The sequence below is a fragment of the Lolium perenne genome, chromosome 3, assembly GCF_019359855.2.
Source record: "Lolium perenne isolate Kyuss_39 chromosome 3, Kyuss_2.0, whole genome shotgun sequence".
In the NCBI taxonomy this organism is placed as follows: domain Eukaryota; kingdom Viridiplantae; phylum Streptophyta; class Magnoliopsida; order Poales; family Poaceae; genus Lolium; species Lolium perenne.
In genome coordinates, this window is record NC_067246.2 from 334,230,496 (window position 1) to 334,239,173 (window position 8,678).

Genomic DNA, 8,678 nt, shown 5'->3' on the forward strand with positions numbered 1-8,678 from the left:
AATAACCTCCGGAAGACGCTTAGTCCGAAGCTCGCTTCCGACCACTTCAAGAGGAACTAGCTGGATGGTTGGCGAGGGAAGTCATCGATCCTAGAGGAGAACACTATTACGATGACGTAGAACTTTATATGCACCAGAATTTGTAACTAACTTGTTCAAAATTGTATATGGTCATCCGATATTGAATATATATTGTATATGGTGATCCGATATTGAATATATATTGTATATTCCTCTTGAATTCTTTTTGGTTCTAATTTCAAATTTGTTTGAAATTGTACATTCATATGCATGTATGTATACAGTACCGTAGAATATGTGAAACTCCTTCAAAATTAAAACCCAAAAGAAATAAAATAATACAAATTAAAAAGAAACCAGATTTAGGGGGAGGGGGGCTAAAACCCTAAACCCTGCGGAGGCCTTTAGTCGCGGTTGGCCTAAATATGTGAAACTCCTTCAGAATTAAAACCCAAAAGAAATAAAATAATACAAATTAAAAAGAAACCAGATTTAGGGGGAGGGGGGCTAAAACCCTAAACCCTGCGGAGGCCTTTAGTCGCGGCTGGCCAGAAGAACCGCGACTAAAGGTCCTCCGCCCTGGCGCTCGCCTGCGGCCCACGTGGACGGGCCTTTAGTCGCGGTTCGTAAGGAACCGCGACTAAAGGGGGGGGCCTTTAGTCGCGCAGCTTTGGTCGCGGTTGCGCCACCGCGACTAATGGCAGTTGCCAACCGCGACCAAAGCCCTTTTTTCCACCAGTGTATTGAGCCAAATAAATCAAGTGGAATACTACATCACCATCAATAATCCAAAAAAGATAAACAAACTGCATAACCTAGGATCAGTAACTCAATAAGCGTGGAAATTCAATTCGGCTCTCGGGTGCATATGCTCCCTCCGTCCAAAAAAATATAAGCTCCCACACATTGTGGGGTCTTAGGAAGGGTATTTCTAGACAGTCTTTCGTATAGTTTTGCAAAAATCCGATACTTTTTTGATGCCGATGTAAAAACGACAAAACATGTCTCACAAAAAGACTTATTTTTTCCCCAAATTTTGTCATTTTTACACAACACAAACAACAAGTTGATTTTCTATGGAAATTTTTTGTGCGCGTGTAGAATGTGAAGATGTATAATTGAACATTTTAACATTTCAAAATGTATCAAAGATGCATTTCACAACAAAGGGAGCATATGCCACTTACCGTTTCGTCGCTGGGATAAAACACAGAGGAGGGATGGAGTCGCCGTCTTCCTCTCTCCGATCGATAGCGCGATGAGGCTCGTCACCGCCGTCGTCGTTGACCGTCACGGACGCCAGAGACCGCTCGAGCCGCATACATTCTCCGCTAGGTCCGAGCCTATCCATAATACGAAGGGATTCGTGCTACAAACCATTGCTGACATCGTCGTTCGATCCCGGCCATCGCCAACCGTTAAATGCCGAAACAGACCTCGTCGTACCCTATAAATCCACGTGCAGCTCCGCCGTGGAACCCTAATCACTCCCCACCCTCTCCATTTCTCTCTTGATCTCTCTACTTCTCGCAATAAACTGCAACACCTGTCGACCCTTCTCCGGCTAGCCGTCGATTCAAGCCTCCCCGGAGCCCAGGGTTTGGTCGAGGAGGTGCGCCTCGAAGCCGTCTTCCTTCTGGTCAAGCCAAGCATCGAGGGGAGCACGAGATACCGCGAATCGAGCACCTCTCTGCCACCGATCATCGCCGGTATCGGTGATTTCGAGCTCACCTCCGACTTCAATCAACCTCGTCGAGCAGTCTACAAGCATCAAGGTGAGTGTGCGCATCCCAGGGACCCTTCCTTTCGCTTTAGTATCAACCCTAGTCTCCGATTGGATTTTCGTCGCCGTGCACCGCCACAGTAGGGTTCGCCGGAGCTGTCTCCGGTGACCAATACTTGTCAGAGCCGCCCCTAAATGGTTCGCCATTTCGTTCTGCGTCGAAAGAAACCACTAGGCCATCCACACGCAAGCCCCGGGCTCGCCTCCGGTGGTCACCGGCGGCGAAAGAGTCGTTCCTTCAACGATTTCGACCGGTCCACGCCAACGTGACATCTGACGTGGACGATGGTCCACCAGTCAGTGCCTAAGGGTAGTCCTGTCCGGGTAAGTTTAGTGATTCTAGTTTATATTTCCAAAAATCCAGAAAAATGCTGAGACTTTGCAAATATATGTAAAATCCATTCCAATCAGAAAAATACAAATAAGATATCAATATGCTCACAAAAATAAACTACATATTGTTTTACTCGGAAATTCCTAATGTTTAAAATCCCCATATATATATAAGCTGAAATTGATGCGGTTTCTTGGTCTGAGAATGCTGGCCAAACAAATCAAGTGGAATACTACATCACCATCAGTAAGCGAAGTGCCTGAGGGTCTCCATTCACTTGTCAGTCAACCAGCAGAGCATAGTGGCAGTGGTTGGTGAGCAGAGCTAGATTTATCGACGCGCTCGCCCTCGTCCTCGCCGAGTCCTCCTAGGACGAGCACAACTTCGACAGCCTCGTCTCCACCGGGCCCCGTGACCTGCGCAAGATGCGCGCTTTCGTGCCGGGCTTGCCCCCGCCGCGGGAGGACGGCGCGTTCGAGATCGCGGCCGTGCAGGCGACCGTGTTCCTCGGCCGCGGGCTCTGCCTCGGCGTGTCCGTGCACCACGCCGCCTGCGACGACGCCTCCGCCACGCTCTTCGTCCGGACATGGGCCGCCGCGTGCCGCCTCGGCGTCCTCGAGGGTGCTGACGCGCCGCCCGCGCCGGTGCTCGACCGCTCGCTCGTCGCCGACCCCGACGACCTGCTCAGCAAGACGCTCGCCGGGATGAATAGGATGCTCGCGTCCGGCCCTCCCCCGCCGCCGCCGCCGCCAGCGCAGGAAACGGAGATGCCGGTACCGCTGATCGCGTCCTTCACGCTGACGCGCGATCAGATCGACGGGATCAAGGACGCGGCGGCAGCAGAGCCAGGAACGCAGCGGCGCCCGTCGTCGTTCGTGGCGGCGTCGGCGCGGCGCGCAGCCATATGCTGTTCTCCGCCGAGTGCCGGTCGAGGCTGGCGCCGCCGCTCCCTGCCGAGTACTTCGGCAACTGCCTACGCCCCTGCTTCGTGGAGGCCGCCACGTCGGAACTCACGAACGGCGACGGCGGCATGGCGGCTGCGGCGGCGGCGATCGGGGAGGCCAACAGGGAGATGGAGCGTGGCGTGCTGGAGGGCGCAGAGGGGTGGCTGGGGAAGGTGCTGTCGGTGCTGCCGGAACGGCCCATGTCGGTGGGCGGGTCGCCGCGGCATGGCGTGTACGAGGGAACAGACTTCGGGTGGGGCAGGCCGTGCCGGGTGGAGATGGTGTCCATCGAGAAGACGCCTGGGACGGTGTCGCTGGCGGAAGGCCCCGACGGCGACGGCGGCGTCGAGGTCGGGGTGGTGCTCCCGCCGGACGCCATGGAAGCCTTCGTTTCTTGCTTCTGCGACATCGTCCGGCGGAGCATCTGAATTCTGACATCGTGTTGGACAATGTATCGCCAAACTGTGTGTGATGTGGGCGTCCGGCTCTGCGAACGGAAGGTAGACATGTACAGCCATGGCTACGTCGTCAGACTCATCTGAATTTTAGTTTTGGGGCCAACTGTTTCTCTGTCCATCCGTCTTGTCAGTCACTTACCTACATTTTCTTTTTTTGAATGACTCGCCTACATTTTCGTTTTGTTAGCTCAAAGCCATAGGCAAGAAAATTGCCTCAAATTTGGTAAATAAATAGCATCTATCATGTGTCTGTCAAAAAATAACATCTATCAGAATACTTGCACACTACTTCAAACAGTCCCGAGTTGTGTTAGGCTCTTTGCTTCTCTGCATAAAGAGAAACTTTCATGTATTAGTTGTTGGCACGTTGCACAGCAGTCAGTTCAGCGGTGTATTTCTTTTGTTAGCTAACACTAGTAAACGCTGGCAGGAATATTAGTTTTGTCAGAGTAGACGAGAGGAATTCCTATCCTGGCAGAGAATGAACATGTCTCAACAAAGAAGAACTGAAATAAAGATGAAGATAACATGAACATGAACATTAACCACATACAGGGAGACCAGCTGTATCTACATAGAGACACTGCCTTCAGAAACAAGAATTACATGCTGCAACACACCGTATGTTGAGAAACGAACGAACGAACGAGATGGGATTCAGAGGAAGATGAAGCAATCCATGGACATGACTGGGTTGTTGAGGTCATCTACCAACTCCCCACCACCGACAACACAGCCGGCACTGGCGGCCTCCGCTGCCCTGACGGTCTCCCTCCACCCACCCAAATCCGTTGATCGGCACGAAGACGAAGAAGGTGGAGATGGCCTCTTCTTTTTCCTCGGAACTGCCCCTGCACCTGCTGCTGTAGCAGGCGGTGGTGGCCGAGGGGGCAATGGCCGCGCGCGCCTCGCCGCCACCGCTTTAGTCGGAGTTGTACGGCGGACGCTAGTGCCAGAGCCTGGCTTCTTCTTCGTTGGAGACTTGACCACGGACAGGGGCGTTCTTGGCAGGCATGGAGCGGCGGAGGCGAGCTTCTTCTTCTTCCTTTTGAAGTTGCTGTTGGGGTCAAGCACGACGACCTCCCTGTCCCTGCAAGTGCGGACCTTGAGGTACCCAGCCGACGAGGCGGAGGAGGCCGATGAGGTGGTGGCCGTGGAGATGAAGGAGCTTGCGGCCGAAAACGAGGAGAAGGAGGAGCTGGTTGATGGTGTGGGCGCGGGGGAGCTGGAAGCGAGCGGGAGCGGGTGCACGGCGACGGTGTTGCGGTTGTGGCTCAGAGTCGGAGAACCGCCGCACAAGGAGATGGAGTCATCGCCGTTGCCGGCACGGGGGGTGGAAGGGGAAGATGAAGAGCAGGGGTTGCATCTGCTCACGCAGGTGCCCATGGTGGAGACCAACTTGTCTTCTCTGTCTAATGTGCACGCCATATATATATATATGTGCAGCTAAGCACAACGTGCCTGCCAAAACTATGTGCAGTACGTACAATAAACAAAATGGAGGAACAAGACAGAAAAAACATTGGGCTGGGTAGTTGTTAGTTGCAGACCAGTCGGCTTTCTGCATCAAAAAGCAGGAGCGCAAAGTGTTTGAATTTGCAACGGCGCCAGGCAACACAGCAATGATGGATCCAGCTGCATTGCATCAGTCACTTCAGTTCAACAAATTTTGATCATCAACATGCGAATCACACGATAATTTTGACAACGACATAATCGATCCATCCTTCTCCGACCGCATAACTATTTAGCAAGGCTTTTTGGTGGCCCTGCCCGATTCAAGCAATTTCAACTTGTTGAGGATGTGAACTCCTATGGGTTTTTTTTGTGATGATGATGTTTTAAAATTGCGTCTCAATTACTGTATTTGTAGAAGATTCCAGTATTTTGTGTTTCTTATGCAATGCCACATCTTACTAAGAACAAATGCACCTCGTCCCCTTTGACAAAAAAAAAAACAAAATTTTGGGCGTTGTCCTATAAAAGGCTAGGTATTTTTAAAAAGGGTTAATTATTGGTTTGCCACTACAGCCCGCGCAACACTCAGTTTTGCCACTAGAGCAGAATGGTTCTCAGTTTTGCCACTAGTATGTATGTAACGACTCGTTCCGTGAGTCTGCCGTTTCATTCAAGTCAAACGTCCTTGACTCGGCTGTTTCAGGTGGGACCAGGTGGAGACGCGTTTGAAAAGAGGACCGTTGCTGGCCGTTTCACGTGGGACCCACAAGGTTTGACTTTGGGCAGATGGTGAAAAATGAACAAACAAAAGATGGTGCGGCTGGGACTCGAACCCAAGACCGCTATGTTTGGTAGCGTGAAGGATTGCTCTGGTAACCAGTGGGGCAGATGGAAAGATATTGAAAAGCGAATGGAAGAAATCTAGCTATAGATAGTTCTAGTTCATGACTTGGTTTATATTTTGGAAAAATAATCAAACAAAAAAGGGTGCATCTTTATATTTTTGCGAGGGAAAAATGGTGCATTTATCTGATTTCAAGCATTGCGTGTTTGTGATTTTTTGTTTCATACTTATATGGTATCCTACTTATATTACATCAAAGTTCATACTTGGATCCATGTTTGTGATTTCATGATTCATACACCCTTGATATATTACATCAAAATCATAGAAAACTAAGATATATGAGATGCAAATATTGGTAGCCAGATCATCACGCAAAATAACTTAGATAAATTCGATACATAAGATGCTTAGTTCCACCATTACACGGAAATAACTTAGATAGATATATAGATGGGTACCCTAGATAGATAGATAGATGGGTATCCTAGATAGATAAGTTGAGTGACACACGACTTGACACGACTCAACACAGAACCACATACGTAAAGCTAAAAAAACATGACGAGCTTGATGAGAGAAAACATCTTGGCCGCACCACCTGCGCCGCACCACCGTCTTCACTTGTCGTACGGGAGGCAGTGCATAGGTTTCCCGGAGAAGAAGATGGCGTCGCAATCGGTGAAGACGTTGTAGGTGGTGAAGAAGATTGACTCGCAGCCGCACCAGAAGACCTCACCGAGGAGGGCGTACGCGTCAAATCGGTTGGCGAAGGTGACCGTGAGCAGCTTGAGGGCGACGCCTTCACGAGACTCGTTGACGTAGTACATGACGGGCGAGCCCGGTGGGAGGTGGGAGAAGCCCTCGTCGAGGAAGTCTCGAGTGAGCTCGACCTCGGACCTCCACCTCGACTTTGCCCACACACGGAGTCTTTTCTCGACGAGGACGTCCGCCGGATAGAGTAGCTCGGTCCTGGTGCGCGGACGGCGGAAGGTCGGTCCCGTGTACTGCATCTTCGGAGAGGCAGAGAGGCTCGCTTGGGTGCGTGGTGCTTTGGAGAGGGAGAGGAAGAGAGGCTCGCTCGTTTGGTGTGTGGGAGAGGAAGAGAGGCCCCTTATAAAGAGGTTGGCTCATAATTGGGTGGTTCCTAATGAATTAACGCGTGGCTAGCCGTCTTCCAAGAATAATTAAGCGTATTGACGATGGCAAAACTGATGCCGCTGCATCGCTGCGAGAGCTGAGACGATGGCAACGCTGAGACGCTGCGTCGATGCATTAAAAGGCTAGCCAACGGCGAGTGAGGCGTGGCGCCTGCATGGCGCATGCATCACAAGCCTAGACACGCGGGACGGCCCAATGGACCAACGGACATTTCAGTGTTCTTATAGCCCACCCTACGCGTGGAGAAAAGAACCAATCATGTTGAAGAACGAGGGTGTCCACGGATCGGCCCAGAAACCTTCTAGAAGGCTAGATCGGACGGCTGGCGTTACCGCAGTGAACGGTCCACAATGCAAAACAGAGCAACCCACGGATCGGTTCGGTTTCCTTCTAGAAGAATAGGGTTAGCTAGTCAAAGTTAGGTTTGACTAAATTTGACATGAGCATAAAAAATTCAAAAAAAATCAAAAAAATGGAAAACCTTCTCACATAGACTTCTTATGTCATATACTACCCATTCTAGTTGATAAACATGGTCTACATGCTGTTCAACAAAAAAACCATGTGTCTAATGTGATATCTCAAACACTGGGGTACAAGTTCGAGGGTGAAAACAAGTGGTTTAGGGTTTGGAACATGAAAAGTTTCAAAAACCTCATCAAAGCTTCATTTGGAGTGAATAACAAGGATCCATGCTTAGTTTTACAATTCCATGTTTAAAACTTGATAAAATGATGGTCAAAGTTAGGTTTGACTAAATTTGACATGAGCATAAAAAATTCAAAAAAAATCAAAAAAATGGAAAACCTTCTCACATAGACTTCTTATGTCATATACTACCCATTCTAGTTGATAAACATGGTCTACATGCTGTTCAACAAAAAAACCATGTGTCTAATGTGATATCTCAAACACTGGGGTACAAGTTCGAGGGTGAAGACAAGTGGTTTAGGGTTTGGAACATGAAAAGTTTCAAAAACCTCACCAAAGCTTCATTTTGGAGTGAATAACAAGGATCCATGCTTAGTTTTACAATTCCATGTTTAAAACTTGATAAAATGATGGTCAAAGTTAGGTTTGACTAAATTTGACATGAGCATAAAAAATTCAAAAAAAATCAAAAAATGGAAAACCTTCTCACATAGACTTCTTATGTCATATACTACCCATTCTAGTTGATAAACATGGTCTACATGCGGTTCAACAAAAAAATCATGTGTCTAATGTGATATCTCAAACACTGGGGTACAAGTTCGAGGGTGAAGACAAGTGGTTTAGGGTTTGGAACATGAAAAGTTTCAAAAACCTCACCAAAGCTTCATTTTGGAGTGAATAACAAGGATCCATGCTTAGTTTTGCAATTCCATGTTTAAAACTTGATAAAATGATGGTCAAAGTTAGGTTTGACTAAATTTGACATGAGCATAAAAAATTCAAAAAAAATCAAAAAAATGGAAAACCTTCTCACATAGACTTCTTATGTCATATACTACCCATTCTAGTTGATAAACATGGTCTACATGCTGTTCAACAAAAAAACCATGTGTCTAATGTGATATCTCAAACACTGGGGTACAAGTTCGAGGGTGAAGACAAGTGGTTTAGGGTTTGGAACATGAAAAGTTTCAAAAACCTCACCAAAGCTTCATTTTGGAGTGAATAACAAGGATCCATG

At 48.5% G+C, this 8,678-nt stretch overlaps 1 pseudogene; it reads left to right on the forward strand.

Moving 5' to 3' along the window:
* Positions 1–1,279: 1,279 nt before the first annotated feature.
* On the forward strand, positions 1,280–3,699 carry LOC127340455 (malonyl-coenzyme:anthocyanin 5-O-glucoside-6'''-O-malonyltransferase-like; annotated as a pseudogene).
* Positions 3,700–8,678: the final 4,979 nt, after the last annotated feature.